The sequence below is a fragment of the Anomaloglossus baeobatrachus genome, chromosome 2 (assembly GCF_048569485.1).
Source record: "Anomaloglossus baeobatrachus isolate aAnoBae1 chromosome 2, aAnoBae1.hap1, whole genome shotgun sequence".
In the NCBI taxonomy this organism is placed as follows: domain Eukaryota; kingdom Metazoa; phylum Chordata; class Amphibia; order Anura; family Aromobatidae; genus Anomaloglossus; species Anomaloglossus baeobatrachus.
Genome location: NC_134354.1, coordinates 243442714 through 243464732, shown reverse-complemented (window position 1 = coordinate 243464732; position 22019 = coordinate 243442714).

Here is a 22019-nt window from a genome sequence, read left to right as displayed (position 1 = left end):
AGCATCGCAGCATCGGCTTGCGATGTCGTAGTGTGCAAAGGGCCTTTCAGGGTTAATTTACTTTTTGTTTACTCCCCATATAAACAGGGGCGAGTTCACCTTAATAAATCGTGTTATTATTGTACTGTCTTGGAATCTTACCTTTCCTGCAAGTGGCACCACTGTATTGAAGCAGATCCGGATCTACGCAGTTACCGGGGACCTTTACAATAGCTTGTACAACACACTTGGAGTGGTTTTCTGGATTTTTGGTAAGCAAAAATAAAGTGCCATTTTTTAAAAACAGTTTATAATGACAATTCCAAAACAGTTGAAAGGCTGTGTAAATATAAAGAAAATAAAAATGCAACTCTCTAATAGCCAAATTGTATTCACAACAGAACATGGAGCATAACAGAAGTTGAAAGTTAATATTTTTCTATTACATTTAAAAAACTCAATTAGACATTGATGATAGCAGCAAATCTCCAAAAAAATTAGTAGAAGAGCATCCCCTCTTTATTTCTTCTTCTTTTTATATAGCGCTAACATATTCTGCAGCATTTTACATACATCAGGAACAATGTCCGCATTGGGGCTCACAATCTAAGTTCCCTATCTGTATGTATTTGGAGCATGGGAGGAAACGTAAGAACCCGGAGGAAAGCAACGCAAACACGGGCGAGAACATACAAACTCCCTGCAGATGGTGTCCTTGGTGGGATTTGAACCAAGGATCCCAGCACTGAAAGACTGCAGTGCTAACCTAAACAGTCTTTACTCATCTTGAAAGTGAGAACAATTGCTGAAGTTTAGGGAAAGGAATGTTGTCCCATTCTTGTCTGAGATAGGATTCTAGCTACACAACAGCCCTGAGTCATCTTTGCCGGATTTTTCATTTCCAGTTTATGAAATTTTTATTCATTTTACATTTTACACAGTGTTCAATCTTTTTTGAATTCGGGCTATGTTAGGTAAAAGGGAGGCTCACTTATTTTTATTATATATTATGCCTTTTTTACATCCCTTCATAGTAATCATTGCAGTGCACTATGGAACGATACATTGTTAACAATGTAAACATTTCTGAACATTTTTATCTTTTATCTGACATTCAGATACAATAATGTAGTATGTCCTTGACATCACTGCCGAGTTTCTATCTTTATTGGGAGATTTAATAAGCAAGTCCTGTCTAGTCTTAAAACAACACATACTTCTTTGTTCATATTCATTCATATTTTCCATTTTCATATTTGTATGTTCATATCATTTTTTAACAATTTACAAAATGTGTCAATAGAGTAACTTTGTGTAATTGGAATAGAGGTAGAAAATTTAACACCACTCCCAATCTCTTCTAACTGCTACAAACCATGCTACAGTATCTTTGGTTTGAGTGTGGTCTAAAAAATTGACCTCAAGCGGACAGCACTCAGACTAAAGTCATTCAATTGGGCTGTTAAGATGACAGTGGCTCCATGTAAATGTGGCTGCAGATGAGTATATGAAAAACCAATGGAGAATCATCCAGAAAACTCTGATTATTTTTTATTATTTCATAAGATCTGCATCCTTGTGCTATCCTTGTGTGCTTTTTTTACATCCGTTTTCATATAACTACATTAAAAAAATGTACATGTTCAAAGACAGTTTGCTAGGTTTCTAATAGAATTCTATATATAAAAGTTGAATGTCACTCTGATGGTCTGTGGCCTTTTTCTTACACTCATAGCCGTGAATGGATGAGACTCATATGAAAGCAGTGCATGCTGCAATTTATTTTGGCCCGAAAAAAATCATTCACCTGCACCACAATATTGAATAACATGTGTTAGGGGTACTTTGCACACTACGACATCGCAGGTGCGATGTCGGTGGGGTCAAATCGAGAGTGACGCACATCCGGCATCGCTGTCTACATCGGAGTATGTGAATCCTTTTTACTACGATTAACGAGCGCAAAAGTGTCGAAATTATATGAATCGGTGTAGCGTCGGTCATTTCCATAATTTCGGAAGGACCGATGTTACGATGTTGTTCCTCATTCCTGCGGCAGCACACATCGCTGTGTGTGAAGCTGCAGGAGCGAGGAACATCGCCTTACCTGCGTCCCGGCTGCAATGAGGAAGGAAGGAAGTGGGCAGGATGTTTACATCCCGCTCATCTCTGCCCCCTGCTTCTATTGGCCGCCTGCCGTGTGACGTCGCTGTGACGCCGCACGACCGGCCGCCTTAGGAAGGAGGCGGTTCGCCGGCCAGAGCAACGTCGCAGGGCAGGTGAGTGCATGTGAAGCTGCCGTAGCAATAATTTTTGCTACGGCAGCTATCACAAGATAGCACAGCTGCGACGGGGGCGGGGACTATCGCACTTGGCGTCGCTACCATCGGCTTGCGATGTCGCAGTGTGCAAAGTACCCCTTAGTATGCTGTCCGATTAAAAATCAGATAGCACATGTAAAATATATACGCTCATCTGGTGTTCTTACCCTCGCCCCCTGCAGCTCTATTCTATTTGGCTCCTTCAGGCTTGTATACTCTGGGTTATCAACCTTGCTGTGTCTTTGTACTTTGGCTTTCTGGCATATTTGGATTAACACCCTTTGAAGCAGCACTATATAGTTTGTGTGTTGTTCAATATTGCGACTTAAGCCTGCTTTACACGTTGCAATTTCGCATACGATATCGTATGCGATTTGCAACGCCCCCATCGTATGTGTGGCACGTTCACTTTGCTGAACGTGCCGCACAAACAATTAACCCCCGTCACACGTACCATACGACCTCGATGTGGGCGACAAACGTTCACTTCCAGGAGTGGGAGGGACGTTCGGCGTCACATTGACGTCACACGGCAGCCGGCCAATAGAAGCAGAGGGGCGGAGCTGAGCGGGACGTAAACATTCCGCCCATCTCCTTCTTTCCGCATTGTGGGCCGGGAGCCGCAGGACGCTGGTAAGATCTGTTCATCGTTCCCGGGGTGTCACACACTGCAATGTGTGCTACCCCAGGTACGTTGAACAATCTGACGTGCAATTCTAGAGAAAGGTACGATGTGTATGCAATGAACGTTTTAACGTTCAAACGCAATCGCACGTACCTGTCACACACTGCAATGATGTACCTTACGATGACGGATGTGCGTCACTTTACGTGACCCCGCCGACACATTGTAAGATACATTGCAGCATGTAAAGCGGGCTTTAGGCTGGACTCACACGAACATATTAAAAAACGGTCCCATTCTCATCCAGGAGAGTAGGATGATTTTTTCTCTCTTGTCATCCGTGTGCTCTCAGTGTGCTTTCCGTTTTTTTGTCAGCAGCTATTAGTCATTTACAGGACCATTACAGGATCATTTACAGTGTTGGCTGTTACATGATAGGATTGTATCCACAAACACGGACATCACTAGGATGGTCCGTGTGCTGTCCGTGTGACGTGTGACGTGTGACGGTTTTTCTCGCACCCATTGACTTGTATTAGTGAGTCTCGTACGATTTTGGCAGCAAATTGCAGCATGTTGCGACTTCTCTCATCCAGAATCTGGATGAAAAAAGCTGACCATCTGCTCTGCCTCATTAATTAACATTGGTCAGCGTGCAATGTGAGATTTTCTCGCATTGCACTCGTCTGATTCATACGCTCGTGTGAGCATACCCTTAGGATATGTGTATTACATTTGATTGCACATCCATCATAGTCCTTTTCTCTTTCTTTTTTTTTGCTCTCCTGTATGTTGTATATCGAGCTGTATTACATATTTGCATTTTTTCCACCTATTATATTGCTGTTGAGGGGTTATTACTATTTTCATTATGACTATGCTATCATGATGATTTATTGATAGTTTGTAACTATGGATTTCATCAGACTTTGTGCTTTTTAATTGTTTTTAATCTGATTTGGTCCATTTTGGTGTGTACACATATGTTAATAAAAAATTGTATTTATATTGTGATCCCCTTTTTGTGGTACATTTTTTTCTCTTGTCTATTCATGCTACCCTATTTGTTTCAGGGTTGATCCCAGGGAGAGAATTGGTGTCCTCCATACACAGTTTGTTCTTTCATATATACGCTAATCAGCAGGCACACTTAAAAAAGGTACTAGATTATGGATTATGGCATTATACCATGCCTGAAGTCCATAAAGTAGAAAACCACGGCATACACCATCCAAGATCCAGAAAGTGCTTTTATTCTATATAGCGTGCAGGTACAATAGCGGGGAAGAGAGTCGGGTGCAGGCCCCCCAAGGACGACGGCCGTTTCACACCTTGTGTGCTTCTACGGGTCCATGGGATTGGACGCGTAGTGGTTTTCTAGTTTATGGACTTCTGTTCTGGATATCTCCTCTTCTCGTCCACGTGCACCCATTACCATTTCTTATAAAGGGAGGACTGAGGCTGTTCTAAGGTCTTCGATGTAAGGTATTGCATGGTTCAGTACGGAACCATTTCTGTTTATTACATTATACCATGCCTGATGAAGGGACTTGAGAAGTCTTGAATGCTTGCTTTGTAACATCATTTTATTTTATTTTAGTTAGCCATTAAAAGGTATCACAACTACAAGAATATATATTTTGGTTTCTGTTACTGAGAGCAATCAATCATTTTTCAACTGGCTAACATGGTACCAAAACGTTTATTCTTTTCATTAAATTATGGATGAAGCTTGTCTATTCAAATCTATGGGTGTACAAAAAAAAACCCCTCAAAACTCATGTGAATCATCAATATAGCATCCAATTTATACAGATACTTTGCAAATATCATCATAGGAAACTATATTTTGTATTGTAAAATGTATTAACTGTTAATTTACAAAATAGGATTCCATATGAGTGTAAAAAATAGACATACGGATATGATCTTCAGTGCACATGAATGAAAATCAAATGTTTTTTGAATTCCCATGTGTAATCTTCACCTAACATTAGACAATATAGGACAACATTGATATATTTAAATAGTTTATATCAAGAGGAAAACATCAAATCTAGTAGGGTGCTGAGATCATCAATCAGAGCATCAAAAATGATATGCACACTTGAAAGCAATTGTAAATCCAAATGATTAACAGATACACTGATGTAGAATTTATTCTAAGTGTGTAGACTAGCATTAGAAAATAAACCAGACATTGATGTAGAGAATTCCCAAAAAACATTAGCTATACATGACACTATTGCTAATGTCGGTAAAAATATGTATCACAAACAGGAAATGTATTAACTTTCGAAAAAAGAAAATTTCCTCTAGAATACAAACTATTCATATCCATTCACATATCTATGTATATTTTATCTCAAATCAATCAGACTACTAATAAGTGGCTCAGAACACACTATGCTTACATTTTTCCATACCAACTGTGCCATTCAGCGCAAGGAAAAGCCACTTTAATCTTAAAATAACAGGAAAGGCTCTTTATATTCTGAAAGCATAACTCATGCAGCACATACTAACAACTTTAAAATGGAATAATATAATCTCATACAGACTTTACCTTTCACTGGGAAACAAAAAGTCTGGAAATAGCTCAGCAGTAAAACAATAGTAGACAACAGTGGTTTAAAGGATATGAATGGTCAAAAAATAGGCACGCACTGAGAAGAAAAGCCATGTAGGAGAATGTAAAAGAGTACTAAATTGAGTCTACTTAAGGCTGGCCCTTTAATATTGTGCTTTATCATTACTTTTTTTTAATCCCCTTTTAAAACACTGAGTTATTCATATCTAGCAACATGGGATCTGAAATGAAATCCCATTATGAAACCAGACAAAAATAGGTTTCTCTAGACCTGTGGTTTCAAAAATTACTTCTGATGAACTCATGTTAATAATTATCCATTCGACCCTCCAAAAAAATTGTTTCAGATGAATAGGTGCAGTCATGAAGAAAGAACACCGCATTAAAATGCTCATTCTAAATTCAGCAAGCCATTGTTTCAAATATGAATTTTAGTTTTCTCGGTACAATAATTACAGGGTAGCTGCACTTTTACAAAACTTTTGACATATCACAGAGATATTAACACTTTATTATTGGTGAACTTTGGGTGCTGAGACTTGTACTGCAAATAAAACAATAACATAAAGGAACAGGCCTCAGAAGAGAGTTCCTCTCCTCAGAAAAAAGAAAGGTTTGTAGAAAGAATATGAGCCTACCTATGATCTTCAAGAAAGGCAACATATGGCCTCTGCACCTTCGCTTTGGGAATCATGTAACACCTGCACTTCCTCCATCTTGATGACAAATATCTTGTGCACTCTGCTAACCACTTACAGCTTGTTTCCATGTAAATGTTGGTGTGGCTAACGGGGACCATGGTAGTGATTGCAGAGGCTTCTTGGCCGCATCATGGCCTGTCATTAGCATGTCGCAGCCCAGTCGCCATGTCAGTACAACACAGCAACAAAGGTTTATTCATTTGTTGACACAGTAACTCAGACACGTGTATATTTCTTTTAGTCACTGGAACTTTACTTGATAGTCTTGTACATACATCTTCCTCACGCAATATGTGGGCACCGTCTTTTACTTCGATGGAGTTTCCCATAGCAACCGTCACAATGTCCAATTTACAGATTTACAGGCCAACCACTTCCCTGGCACTTGTCTCCAAGAAGATCTCTAATCCCCTAATCTCCTTTAAAGATGTCAGAGTATGTGGCATGCTCATCTTCTGCTCTCACGTTTGGTTCCCACATTCTCTTTAGGGTCACAATAACCATCAGTCTCTTGAAGGGGTTCTTTGGGTATTCCTTCCAGGCTGGGAAGGCACAAGGTTATTTGGCCCTTCCCAGCCTAAAAATATCAGGGTATTGTGACCTGTTAAATCCCGCTGTCAACAGAGACTAAGAGCCTTGGACAGTGTAGAACAGCCACATCCAGGGAAATTAGCTACAGTGTCATGGGTTGTAAATTTCTTGATTATTCACACCATGGACAAAGCAACATCAAGTTCTCTGGAGATGGACTTGTAACCTTAAGATTTTTTGTATCATTTCATCAATTTTGGTTCTTAAGTTATCATATTGTTCTTTTTTCCTCTTTTTGTTCTCCATGCTAAGTGTGGCACATACAGACACACAATGCAAAAATTGAGTCAACTTCTGCCCTTTTTATATGATTTCAGGTGTGATTTGTTTATATTGCCCTTACCTGTTAGTTGCCACAAGTGAGTTTGAAAGGTCCAAACAATTTTGTCCAGTCCATTTTTGGGATTTTGTGTAAAACTATATCCAGTTTTCCTTTTTTCCATGTTTTTCGTATGCACACAAACAAAATAAACATGTGTACAACAAAATGGGTAATTGTAATAATTTTCTGGGGAAAAAAAAACGTCATACAGCCATGACTCTATAATATTGTATACATGTGTTTAACTAAAGAGTTATTTTTTATATTCTCTTGTATATTTAATTTATTTTTCACTCACTGTTTTCAAATTTACACATGCATGTCCCACCTTTGCACTTTTTAATCTTTATTTTTATTATTTTTTATGTTTTCCTTGATTTTTATTATAATTAATCATGATTTCATTTAGAACTTTGCCTCTTGTATTGCTTTATTAATTATATTGAAACATGTTTTCTGTATTCTGATTTATTCCAACCTTTGTGCTGGGGGTATACTCCCCTTACCATGTACGTACATTCCATGTGAGTCCTGACAAACTGATGTACAGTTAGGTCCAGAAATATTTGGACAGTGACACAAGTTTTGTTATTTTAGCTGTTTACAAAAACATGTTCAGAAATACAATTATATATATAATATGGGCTGAAAGTGCACACTCCCAGCTGCAATATGAGAGTTTTCACATCCAAATCAGAGAAAGGGTTTAGGAATCATAGCTCTGTAATGCATAGCCTCCTCTTTTTCAAGGGACCAAAAGTAATTGGACAAGGGACTCTAATGGCTGCAATTAACTCTGAAGGCCGCTCCCTCATTAACCTGTAATCAATGAAGTAGTTAAAAGGTCTGGGGTTGATTACAGGTGTGTGGTTTTGCATTTGGAAGCTGTTGCTGTGACCAGACAACGTGCGGTCTAAGGAACTCTCAATTGAGGTGAAGCAGAACATCCTGAGGCTGAAAAAAAAGAAAAAATCCATCAGAGAGATAGCAGACATGCTTGGAGTAGCAAAATCAACAGTCGGGTACATTCTGAGAAAAAAGGAATTGACTGGTGAGCTTGGGAACTCAAAAAGGCCTGAGCATCCACGGATGACAACAGTGGTGGATGATCGCCGCATACTTTCTTTGGTGAAGAAGAACCCATTCACAACATCAACTGAAGTCCAGAACACTCTCAGTGAAGTAGGTGTATCTGTCTCTAAGTCAACAGTAAAGAGAAGACTCCATGAAAGTAAATACAAAGGGTTCACATCTAGATGCAAACCATTCATCAATTCCAAAAATAGACAGGCCAGAGTTAAATTTGCTGAAAAACACCTCATGAAGCCAGCTCAGTTCTGGAAAAGTATTCTATGGACAGATGAGACAAAGATCAACCTGTACCAGAATGATGGGAAGAAAAAAGTTTGGAGAAGAAAGGGAACGGCACATGATCCAAGGCACACCACATCCTCTGTAAAACATGGTGGAGGCAACGTGATGGCATGGGCATGCATGGCTTTCAATGGCACTGGGTCACTTGTGTTTATTGATGATATAACAGCAGACAAGAGTAGCCGGATGAATTCTGAAGTGTACCAGGATATACTTTCAGCCCAGATTCAGCGAAATGCCGCAAAGTTGATCAGACGGCGCTTCATAGTACAGATGGACAATGACCCCAAGCATACAGCCAAAGCTACCCAGGAGTTCATGAGTGCAAAAAAGTGGAACATTCTGCAATGGCCAAGTCAATCACCAGATCTTAACCCAATTGAGCATGCATTTCACTTGCTCAAATCCAGACTTAAGACGGAAAGACCCACAAACAAGCAAGACCTGAAGTCTGCGGCTGTAAAGGCCTGGCAAAGCATTAAGAAGGAGGAAACCCAGCATTTGGTGATGCCCATGGGTTCCAGACTTAAGGCAGTGATTGCCTCCAAAGGATTCGCAACAAAATATTGAAAATAAAAATATTTTGTTTGGGTTTGGTTTATTTGTCCAATTACTTTTGACCTCCTAAAATGTGGAGTGTTTGTAAAGAAATGTGTACAATTCCTACAATTTCTATCAGATATTTTTGTTCAAACCTTCAAATTAAATGTTACAATCTGCACTTGAATTCTGTTGTAGAGATTTCATTTCAAATCCAATGTGGTGGCATGCAGAGCCCAACTCGCGAAAATTGTGTCACTGTCCAAATATTTCTGGACCTAACTGTATCTTCCCCACCATGGAAAGCATAATTGTCTTTTTCCTTGTGGAATGCATGACCATTTCTTGTACATATTTCAGCCGTGGAACATACAGATAATTTCCTTGTTGTGGAACGCATTACCATATTCTGTCCATAGTTCCTGCGCATGCACAATTGACAGTTTACTGTCCATATTTCTGAACTGCATGGCCAACACCACACAAAGGGGGTGATGTTTACAAATTGTGACTTAAGTCTTTCTATGATATATTTTAATACCTGACTTCTGACAGACTACCTATAACAAAGCATTGGAATTATGATACCCATGGGGCATCTTCGGGCACATTCCATCAGACACCTCTCATATGTTTTCCTTACTACAATTGGCTGTATGGGTGTACTATCTGCAGGTTATGCCTTGTTTTTCTTTTCTTCATACAGCACATGCTTGAATTATTTGCTTTTTCAGCATTTAAATTTCAGTTTTATTCTCCTCATTCATTTATTCTTTGTTGTATGAGATTTTTTAGTCATTCATTTTTTTTTATCATAGCCTCATTTTATCTATTCCTTTCAGCCATAAGAATCTCACTTATTACACTTATTTGTGCCTGATGTTTGGGGATTTCTTTGAGATTATGTTTTATCCATTCCACTGTCTTTTGTTCACAATATTTTAATTGTTTTTAATCATATGTGAATATTTGTCATCTATATAAAATTGTCCATTTACCTGATATCAGGTGTGCACTTCAATTTGCAGTGTAGCTTTTCTTCTCCCCTTAATTATTAATTTTGCACACAGCTTAGTAGCACCCCACTTTTACATATATTATTTCTGTAGTACCTACTACATTTTGTTTTCATGCCAGTCTTCATAAATCACCCCCAAAGTGTTAATTTGAATGTATATGAAAAATATTGTAAAATACAATAAAAAATATGTTTTCTTTATGTGATTACAGCACATGAATGACATTAGTTTAATTACTTTTTTAATGCAATATTATGAGGAAATGTTCATTGAGGAAAATAGAACAGGTGTTATTGGCTCTCTCTGCATACAAGTGTTACCTTATTAGTTCAAATGCATCACTTGCCACATGAATGACTAATGTGGGGGAGGTTTTAAATACAGTTTTTTTATCATTTTTGTTTTATTTAGCACAGTAGTCTTGAAATTCTTCTGTAACCAATGCCATCAAGATGTTTTGCAGCAATTAGATTGCAAAGGTTTTGAGACAGCTCACTTGTTTTACTCATCATGAGATGTTTCCTGTGTGGAACCTCGGTAATGGGACACCCTTTTATAGGCCATCAGTTGAACCAGCTGATATTTTTCAGTGGTAGGATTGCTTTCTAATGACTGATAGATTGTTCCTGGAGTCATGACTTTCTATGGCTTTTTGAACCTCTCTTTTTTCGTTAGTTCAATAGTTTTTATCTATGTTGCTCCTTATTATTAAATTTAACTTAATTTCTGGATACCTATGGTTTGATTTATTTGCCTGTGTGGATTGTATGGGTTGTTACTGACATCTGGTGAGAAATTCAAATCAATGGAACCATTAAAAAATATTTATTTAAAAAATTGGCAGTGTGTTAAATACTTATCTTTCCCCCTATAAATGTAATTCCACATGATTTCTGGATATGGGATGGAACTTCATTTATTAGCACATAACCCAAACTACATAACCCAATAAAATAGAAGACACAACGTATAATTTTGGTGTCAAAAGGCCAAAGCTTTTATTTAAAAATCACATGAGTATAGTCAGGGGGAATGCTTGGCAGGTATATCATAAGATTAACAGATATGGTGAGATCACTGAGTTGCTTGCCATATAACAATAGGTATGCAGCAATCTAATGGGCAGCATGCTCTGATTTGCCATGATAGCAAAGACAGTTCACTTAATCACTCAAATGAACCTACCAGAGATCCTCATTCCTGTGCAGCCCTTGGATGATGTTACCAATATCACATTCTTCAGGCAGGACACCAAATCTCAGCTTATTTACCACCATTGAGTAACAGCTTCTATTGAATTAAAATTAGTCCACCATAACTTGCCACTTACGTCCACCTGACTCCCCAACCACAATATTAAAGCGTGGCAATATTATACCAATCTTATTTGATTTAAATCACCTTTCATCCTGACTTTTAATTTATTTCTTTATTTTTTTTAATAAATAGAGGCTAAAATCTGTAAAAAGACACTAAACCTCCATTTCATGATAGTTAATTCCAAAAATGCAAATCAACCTTTTTTTTTAATTTCATTTTGAATTATATGATTATCTGTAACCTTCCTTTGTACATGTCAAGGAGGCAATGTTAACTAAAGTTAACTTAAATAGGGTAAGAAGTCAAGTAAGACATCAAATATACAATTGTACAGTAAAACAAAGAAAAAGGGATCAGGTGGGTGGGAACTGCTTCTGCCATATCTTCTTATAGAAGAAAGAGGAAGAGGCAGTGAAACAGAAAGTTATATTTTTCCCAAACTCCTCCCTCCCAACAGTAATAAGAAACCAGGCACACAAACGAACTCCGGTTTCGAAAAGGGGAAACACTAAATAAGAGATGAGCAAACATTTCAAGGTTCAGTTTGCCGACTTTCCAGGTATTTGACGAACAGTTCAACAAACACATCTAAACCCCATTTGAATTTAGCGGGAGGCAAAACCAAAATCATAGACAGCACCTTCAAGGGGTTCAAAAAGCTGCCAAAACAGCTCAAAGCACAGCCATTAGCTTCCAAGACTATTATCCTAAGAAATATTGAGGTGGATGAGTGATAGGATTAACCTGGTGGGCTTGGAGCCCTCATACGTTATGCAACAGCTCAAACTGCTTTTCAAATCAGCCACATTCAGGTGACACCAATATTAGCTCCACAGATTGTAATTGATAGACACTAGGGCTGAGCAGATCCGGACTGTAAAAGTTCGGATCTGCGGGGTTTCAACGATATCTGGGTGTAGGACCCGGGCCCGGGATTCTGGGTGCACGATCCGCATTCGACAATTAAAGTAAAAATTAACAAAAGAAGAAATAAGTGAGACTTTCATATTTACCGAGACTCGGTGTCATGGCAGGATACTGCTTCCGGGTTGAGCATTCACTTTCTTTACTTCGCATGTATACACACAGTTTTCCGTGTTTTGCCCGCCCACCGGCCGTCATCTCGCCTGTGATTGGTTGCAGGCTGACATGCATCCCCCAGCCTGTGACAGTATCGGCCTGCAGGCATCGCTCATCGCGGCTCAGTAATAGACTACACTCATAGCTGGCAGTCTTCGCTATGGCTGCTAGCTGTGAGATGTAGCAGTGCTAGATGTGTCATCGTGGGACTTCGTGTGGATTACGCCGGAGCTACAGGGTGTTGGAGGTTAATAAAGAGGTGAAGGAGGGTGCGTTTTGTACTTTATTCCAAATAAAGGATTTTTTTCTCTGTGTCTGTGTTTATTTAGATTAACTTACAGATTTGTGATTCAGGTATCTCATGTAGCCTATGCTATCACACTAACCTAGGGTTTAGTAGCAGCTGTGCACTGCTATTAACCCCTATTACCCCAATTGCCCCTGCTCCAGGGAAATCAAGAAGAGCCGGTATCTAATAGATGTGGCAATAACGGGTGGCTGTGGGCTGAGAATTCCAGCCCCCAGCCGGCGTTATTATAGCTGGGGATGAAAATGGGGGGGAACTGCACGTTGGTTTTTTTTTTATTATTTATTTAAATTTAAAAAAAAAGCCGCATGCGGTTTTTCTTGGGCCACAGTCACACTTGCAAGGGACTCCCGCGAGTCTGACATCGCAGCACAGTCACGCGATTGTTGCGGGCGGGGACCAGACCGTAGCTAAGAGGCTGCTCGGGGATGCTCGGATCCGGGGCTTTACTGTGGCTCGAGTAGGAACCGGACCCGGGCTCAAGCAGTGGTCTGCCACACACAAGTGAAAAAGGGGATATTTACAGGGGAGATTGTCAGTGACGCCACCCGTGGGTTGTGGTGATGAGATGGTGGCACCGCCGCTGCCTCTGGGGGCCGTGACCGGGACTGATGGAGCAGGGCAGCAAGGTGGGATCCCCTCCACGGGTAGGGGAGTTGTAGTCCCTGGGCCCAGTTGGGAGTTGTGGTGGTGGCAGGGATTGCAGGGAATAGTACACTCACAGCTCGGTTGTTCTGGTGCTGGATGAGGCTGTATTGATGTGGAGGGTCAGTAAACACTGATGTGGTGAGTTCAATAAACACAGAGTCTTTTGTAAACCAAATTGCTGGTAACTGGTGCCCTCAGCTGCTGTGAGGAAGGGCCCCTCACCCAGGGGTGTACTATAGGTGCTCTTCCCCTGCCTGAGGTCTGTGTCTGCTTCATGCACAGGTTTGGACCAGGTCCTGACAGTCGGCATCGGGGGGCCACTACCCTGTCCCAATCCACTTCGGGTCCCACAAGCGGCTGGCCTATTCCTGAGACCCTTACTGCCCCTTTTCCCAAGCTCCACACAGGAGCTCCTTCCGGACTCTATACTTTCTGCAGACTGACTGCCCACTGCAGACTGGAAACTCCCTATATAGTTTCCTCCCAGACACTTCAGACCTCTCGGCTCCGCCCACTGGTGTTGTGTGTCACTGTGTTAGAAACTCCCCAAGGGAGTGTGAGAGCTGCACCAGAAAGATGGAAGCAAACCTCTGTGACACCCTGGTTTTGCCAGGGTGGCACACATACTTCTGACAGGAGCGTGCATGTGTTTCTAGGTACATGAACGCTGATGCTCAGACAGTGGGAGGCCGTGTTGGGTGATGTCGTGGCAGACCCGCATGAGTCTGACAGTGCATCACTGGCACAGCCGCACACTTCTGAAAGGAGTGTGGATGTGTTTATAGGTATATGCACACTCATGCTCAGAGAGCAGCAGGCTGTACTGGGTGATGTCATAGCAGGCTCGCACGATCTGACATCGCATCACCGGCACAGCCGTACACTTCTGACAGGAGTGTGCATGTGTTTCTAGGTACATGCACGCTCATTTTCAGAGAACGGCAGGCTGTGCCAGGTGATGTCATGCCTGGCAGACCCCCACAAGTCTGACAGTGCATCACCGGCACAGCCGCACACTTCTGACAGAAGCGTGCATGTATTCTGAAACACATGCATGTTCACCATACTGACACGCAGACACTTGCACTGCTTTCCCTGCCCAACGGCCGTTCTGCCACCTGTGATTCATTGCAGACAGACACGCCCCCAGCCTGTGATAGTCTTTGCTGCAGTCATTGCTCATTGCGGCTCAGTAATAGGCTACACTCATAGCTGTTTGTCTTCTCTAAGGCTGCTAGTTGTGAGATTTAGCAGAGCTGGATATGTCATCGTGGGACCTTGTGTGGATTACGCCGGAGTTGCAGGGTGTTGGGAGTTAATAAAGAGGTGAAGGAGGGTGCATTTTGTTCTTTATTCCAAATAAAGGATTTTTCTCCGTATATGTGCTTAGTTACATTCATTTACAGGTTGTGATGCAGGTATCTCAGACACCTGTGCCATCACAAATTTAGGACTTAGTAACAGCTGTGCGCTGTTATTAACCCCTTATTACCCTGATTGGCACCGCATCAAGCCATCTAATAGATGCGGCAATACCAGGGGGCTGCGAGCTGAGAATACCAGCCCCCAGCCAGCATTATCATGGCTGGGGATGAAAATTAGGGGGAACCGCACGTCGTTTTTTTTTAAAAATGATTTATTTAAATAAAAAAGCCGGAGTCACACTTGCGAGGGATACACTGCATTCCCTGCCCACCGGCCGTCCTGGCGCCTGTTATTGTTTGCACTCAGCTGCCACACTGCCACTCAGAGTGGGAACGAGTCTAACTGCAACCAATTACAGGTGCCGGTGGGTGGGCAAAGTAGTGAATATTGAATTGTTGGCTCCGGAAGGGAAAAGTGTGACCCGGAAGGAGTTTGCCACCATGACACAGCCATGGTGAGTATGCCACGCTCACTCATACCCCCTATCCCTTCCACAAACGTTTTTAATCTCCGGATTCCGGTCCCCATTGACTTATATGGGCGACAGATTCCGGAGTGGATCTGATTTTTTTTAAAATCTGGCAGTAATCCGCTGGTCTCGGTTTTTGGCGGGCTCGATCAACTCTAATATACACATTTATGTATAGTAAGAGAGCTAGATGAGTGAAAGGCAGCTGCATGCCTGATAGTCTGGCAGCCCTACTGCTACAAGCAACATACAACTATACACCAGAAAAGTGTCATCAATTGCCTCTACAAATAGTATAATGGTACAACAGTCAGGCCTGGGCCATGCATGAGACAGGGTCTGGGCCAGCATTTAAAGCTTTCAATTTAATTTAATATTAGTGGTATGAATTGCCCCAGGGTACAAATAGTATAATGGTTCAGCATGGATGAATGGGACAGGGCCTGGAACAAGGCCTGGTCCAACATTTATAGCATAAGAACTAATCAGTAAGAGGTGCATGAGTGACAGGTGTAGGCCTGGTGCTATGCGATCCTTTTGATTGTTGCACAACCAAGGCACTTGTTAGTAACATCAGCAACAGTAGCAACAATAATCACAGAAGCCACGACAAATGACAAACGACACGATGTCACGGACTGAAATAACACGAGACCAATTCAGAACACTGAAAACTGCACCATCGCCTAGTCTGCACAGTCTGCAGCTGGAGTGGAAAAGTCATTGGAGATCCATGACTTGTTCAACTTGATAAAAGTTGCAATAACACAGCACAACAATGTTTTTGCTACTGAGGGTAAAACATGTGTTCTTTACTAATTTGAACATGCTGATTCCAAATATGAACTCAGAATTTGCACAGCACGTCCAGATTTTGAGTTATACTTAGAAAAGGCCAAAGTTAGCTTCATACTATGTCATGGAAAATGGTGTCTGCTTCTGTACTGATGTGAATGGGCTTATGCTAGAGTTGGGTTGTAGACATTTTCCAGATCAATGGAGACTGTTCATAGACTCTAGTAAAGCAAGCTTGAAAGCTGTTCTGTTGCACAATGGCAATGAAAAGCCATCTGTCCCCATTGCACATGCGGTTGGAATGAAAGAGACCTATGCTTCTATGCAGATCATTCTGAAATTGATTCAATATTCAGAACATCAATGGAACATTTGTGCTGACCTCAAAGTTGTTGCACTAGTCCTTGGTTTGCAGTTAGGTTACACTAAGCATATGTGCTTTCTGTGCCTATGGAACAGTCGAGATGACAACAACCATTATAAAATTAAACGGTGGCCCAATAGAGATGAACATAAGATTGGTAAGCACAATGTTCAACACGAATCACTTGTCGATCCACTTAAAGTTTATCTTCCACCTCTTCACATTAAACTAGGACTAATGAAAAATTTTGTAGTAGCAATGGATCGTCAAGGGAATGGATTTAAGTATCTGAAGGAAAAGTTTAGTGCATTGAAAACTGAGGCCAAACTCAAAGCAGGAATCTTTATTGGTCCTGAAATCCACCAACTAATCCATGATGAAATCTTCAAGAAAGAACTCACCCCACTTGAACTAACTGCATGGGATGCATTTATATTAGTGGTTCAAAACTTCCTTGGAAACGAAAGAGCAGAAAACTATGCTGAACTAATAGACAATATGCTTCAAGCATACGAAATGCATGGTGCCCGAATGTCATTGAAAATGCATTTCCTACATTCACATCTTGACTTCTTTCCTCCAAATATGGGTAATGTCAGTGACGAACATGGTGAGAGATTCCACCAGGACATTTCTACTATGGAAAAAAGATACCCAGGTCACTTTAACCCCAACATGATGGGCGATTACTGCTGGTTTTTGCAACGGGCCACTAGGACCACTCACAAGCGCAAAAGCAAGTGCCTGAAGCACTTTTAAAAGTACTCTGCTGAGTTCAAGGCGATTTCTTAAGCTACTATAAGTGATTTTTAAGTTTTTGGGTTTATTTACCTATACTACTTTTTCAATAAAAATGATAATACATGTTGTGAAACTGTGGGACATAACGATTCTGTATCTTTATTAATTGCTTATTTTAATTTTCACAAAAATTGGAATAACTTAATATCCTGACGTGCTACAAAAAAACTAACTTCAGATTTGGATTCAGCGCATTCGATTTAGTATAGTGCACATGGTTTTTGCCAAGTAGCAGACAAAAAGTGTTTATTTGTTGTGCTGTGTAATATATAATTCAGCTTAACAAGACTGTAGACAGGTTGAAGACAAACAACCTTTCTTTTAACTATTCAAAAAATACCAGAAACAACTAGCTGCAAAACCAAACCAGCTGTAGTGGCATCACCTTAATGCCAGTCATGCCTTGGATGTTTTAGCATGCTCAGCAGCCAGTGTTCTCACAGGATGTGTCTTTAGCGCTGCTGGCAGTGTACTGATGGCTAGGTGCATCCAGCTGTCCACTGACAGAGTAGACCGCCTAACTTTTATAAAGATGAACAAGGTATGGATATCTAATGACTTTGCCACCTCAGTCACAGACTGTGCAGACAGCCAATGGTGTAGTGCAAGGGGTCTCAATGGGTGCACGAGCCCTATGCCTGTCTGTCATCTTGCTGTTTCTGGTGAAGGTAAAAATGCTGGTTCAGACCTTGTGATAGGGTATAGGGTTAGTCCCATGCACCAATATTGTGGTGTTTGACTATTTGTAGTCTGTGCCAATTGTTGCCACTTTTGCTTTTGTCTGACTTTAATTTTTAAAAATGTGGAGACTCCAAGTAGAATCTCCAAATTGTCTTTTGCCTGTAATGCCAGGGGTCTGAGAGCAACAACCTTACACCTGTCTGTGATCTTGCTGTCTATGGTGAAAGTAAAAATGCTGGTTCAAGCCTTGTTACAGGGCTGATTCCATTGACTCACATTGCAGTGTGTGATTATTTATAGTCTGTGCCAATTGTTGCCACTTTTGCTGTTGTCTGACTTTAATTTTTGGAAATGTGGATGCTCCATGTATGGTCTACAAATTATCTTTTGCTTGTAGTGCTAGGACTCTGCAAGCACCTGCCCTACGCCTGTCTGTCATCTTGCTGTCTCTGGTGAAGGTACAAATGTTGGTTTAGGCCTTGTTACAGGGCCGATTCCATTCATCCATGTTGCTTTGTTCAACTACTTGTAGTCTGTAACAAGAAATCCAGCACATAAATTCTAAACTGTACTTTTTAATAAAAGTAGAGATTTTTGGCAACAAATTGCAATCTTTTGAGCTACCCTGCCACGTCACGGCAAATCTCTATGGGGCAGTCCTACTCTATAATAATTTATTTAAAAGGTACCATGCAGCCTCACACATTTAAAAATGTGGAACTGTTTAACTGTTTAAAGGAGCACTTACTTGATGCTTTTCAGTCCCTTATCCATGACTGAATCATGGCTATGGGCGGTACAGGCCCAGGCAAGTGCTGCTTGAATTAAAAAGCCTGTGGACAGGACTTGATGGCTGAGTGTGAACAGCCACAACTTGCCAAAATCAGACAGAACAACCATATTAGGGTATACGGCTAGGTGGAGGTCAACCACCAACCAAAAAAATCAGTTGGTTGGTGGTTGACCTCCACCTTGCCGTGCACCCTAATGTGGTTGTTCTATCTGTCTGATTTTGGCAAGTGGTGGCTGTTCACACTCAGCCATTAAGTCCTGTCCACAGTCTTTTTAATTCAAGCAGCACTTGCCTGGGCCTGTCTCACCCACGTAATAAATTATTATAGAGTAGGGCTGCCCCATAGAGATTTGCTGTGATGTGGTGGGGTAGCTCAAAAGATTGCAATTTTTTGCCAAAAATCTCTAGTTTTATTAAACAGTACAGTTTAGAATTTATGTGCTGGCTTTCTTGTTTCTTATTTGTAGTCTGCGCCAATTGTTGCCACTTTTCCTGTTGTCTGACCTTAATGTTTGGAAATGTGGAGACTCCAAGTAGGGTTTCCAAATTGTATTTTACTTGTAGTGCCAGGGTGTGGAAGCAAGAGGCCTAATCCTGTCACTCATCCACTTTGATTGTAAAAACGGAAATGCCAGGCCACATCCTGTGTGTTTCATGGACCATACCTGACTGCTGTGCAAAGACACTATGGGGAAATGGGAGGGGGGCAATTGATGCCACTGTCCTTCTGTCTGCCTGAAATGTTTGTAGATATCAAGACTCCAAGATGGGTCTCCAAGTTGTGTCTTATCTGTGCTGGCAGGGGTGTCTCTCATTCACCGTAATATTCTTATGTCAAAAGTCTAGGAAGCTAATGGCTATAACAAAACAGTAGGGATGGACTGTAAAATATATTTTTACTGTTTTAGAAGCTGTTCAAAAACCCTAAGGCTATGTGCGGACTAGCCGTTTTTACCCGCGGATTTACCTGCGGTTTTGCTGCGGAAATTTCTTGAGAAATGTTTGAAATCTTTCTGCAGACATTTCCTACCAAAACCTATGGGTTAAAAAAAATAGTTGTGCGCACACCGCGTTTTTTTCTCAAGAAAATTCTTTGTGAAGATTTTCTTGAGAAAATTTCTTCAGAAAATGTGCATGTCACTTCTTTTCCGCAGGTACCTGCGGTATACCCCTGGAATTTCACTCCATTCACTGTAATGTAATCGCGAAATTCCAGGGGTATACCGCAGGTAGCAAATGATGTGCGGTATACCCCCGGTATAGCCGCGATTTACCTGCGGTAATGTTCATCGCTGCCTGCGGTTTTGCAGGGAGTGATGTCATCAAGCGGAGCAGAGTAAACACACACGTCACACTCCCTGGACGCTGCACAGAAGCACTTCCGTGTGACCTCCAGGTGCCCGTGCAGTCTGTGTCCCGCTCCAGCCCCGCCGCTGCCTGCCCTGTAATGTGTCAGTGTCAGCCCGCAGTGTCAGCAGCTTGTCACCCTGCAGCGCAGGCAGACACTGACACACAGCAGTGCGTGCAGCCGCGGGGATGCCGAGAGCTGCTGTCAGGAGGTGAGATGAGATCATTACCTGCTGTGATGATCTCCTGCCTCCTGACGTCACCGCTGTCACTGCCGTCTATGCCCGCGGCCCGAGACTGTCACTAGCGGTGACGTCACGGGCTCTCGCGATACTGCTGAGAACCCGGCGGGCATAGAAGTCAGTGACAGCGCTGATGGCAGGACTGCTTGAGATCATCACAGGAGGTAATGATCTCATCTAACCTCCTGATGGCAGCGCTCGGCATCCCCTGCAGTGACCTGGGCTGATCTACTGATGTTAGCTCAGGTCACTGCATTACTCTCCCAGCCAATGGGGAACCTTCTGTTCTTCACTTACTGGGACAGTGACTATGGTATGGATCGTCGTGGGACCCCCCCTTATTGGGTTACGCCGGACTTAGATTTGAGTGTTGTGGTCAATAAATTGGTGAAAGAGGGAATGTGGGGAGTGTTTTTTCACATAAAACTTTTTTTGTTGTCTATTTTTTATTTCTCACTGACTGGGTTTGTGATGTCCGGTATCTGATAGACGCGTGACATCACTAACCCAAGGGCTTGATGCCAGGTGACATTACACATCTGGCACCAAACCCATATATTACCCCGTTTGCCACCGCACCAGGGCAACGGGATGAGTTGGGGCGAAGAACCAGGATTGGCACGTCTATTAGATGTGCCACTTCTGGGGCAGCTGCAGCCTGCTATTTTTAGGCTGGTGAGTGTCCAATAACAGTGGACCTCCCTAGTCTGAGAATATCAGACCCCAGATGTCCGCTTTACCTTGGCTGGTGATGCAATATGGGGGGACCCCACGTTTTTTGTTTTAAATTATTTATTTAATGTAAAATAACAGCGTGGGGTGCCCTCTGTTTTGAATTACCAGCCAAGGTGAAGCTGCCAGCTGTGGTCTGCAGGCTGCAGCCGTCTGCTTTACCCTAGCTGGCTACAAAAGATGTAGGACCTCACGTCATTTTTTTTTAATTATTTATTTTTTGGCTAAATACAAGGCTAAGCACCCTTTAGTGCCACATGAAAGTCACTAAAGGGTGCCAGATTAGAATATGCAGGGGGGTGGAACATTATATAGGTCTTTCTCATCTATCTATCTATCTATTCATCTAACCATCTTTCCCTCTATCCATTATCTGTCTGTCTATCGATTATCTATCTATTATCTATATTATTTATTGCAGTTACAGCATAAAAAAAATGCAGGGACCAACCTGCGGAAAAAACGCGGCAAAATTGCGGCAAAAACGCATGCGTTTTTTCCCGTGTTTTTTTACTGCAGGTGCGATAATCTTCAACTCCCAGATTTCTCAAGAAATTTTCTTGAGAAAAATCACTTTTCTAGTGCACACATAGCCTAAAGCGGGCTTTACACGCTGCGACATCGCTAATGCGGAGTCGTTGGGGTCACGGATTTTGTGACGCACATCCGGCCGCATTAGCGATGCCGTTGCGTGTGACACCGATAAGCGATTTTGCATCGTTGCAAAACCGTGCAAAATCGCTAATCGGCGACACGGGGGTCCATTCTCAATTATCGTTACTTCAGCAGTAACGAGGTTGTTCGTCGTTCCTGCGGCAGCACACATCGCTGCGTGTGACGCCGCAGGAGCGAGGAAGCTCTCCCTACCTGCCTCCCGGCCGCTATGCGGAAGGAAGGAGGTGGGCGGGATGTTACGTCCCGCTCATCTCCGCCCCTCCGCTGCGATTGGGCGG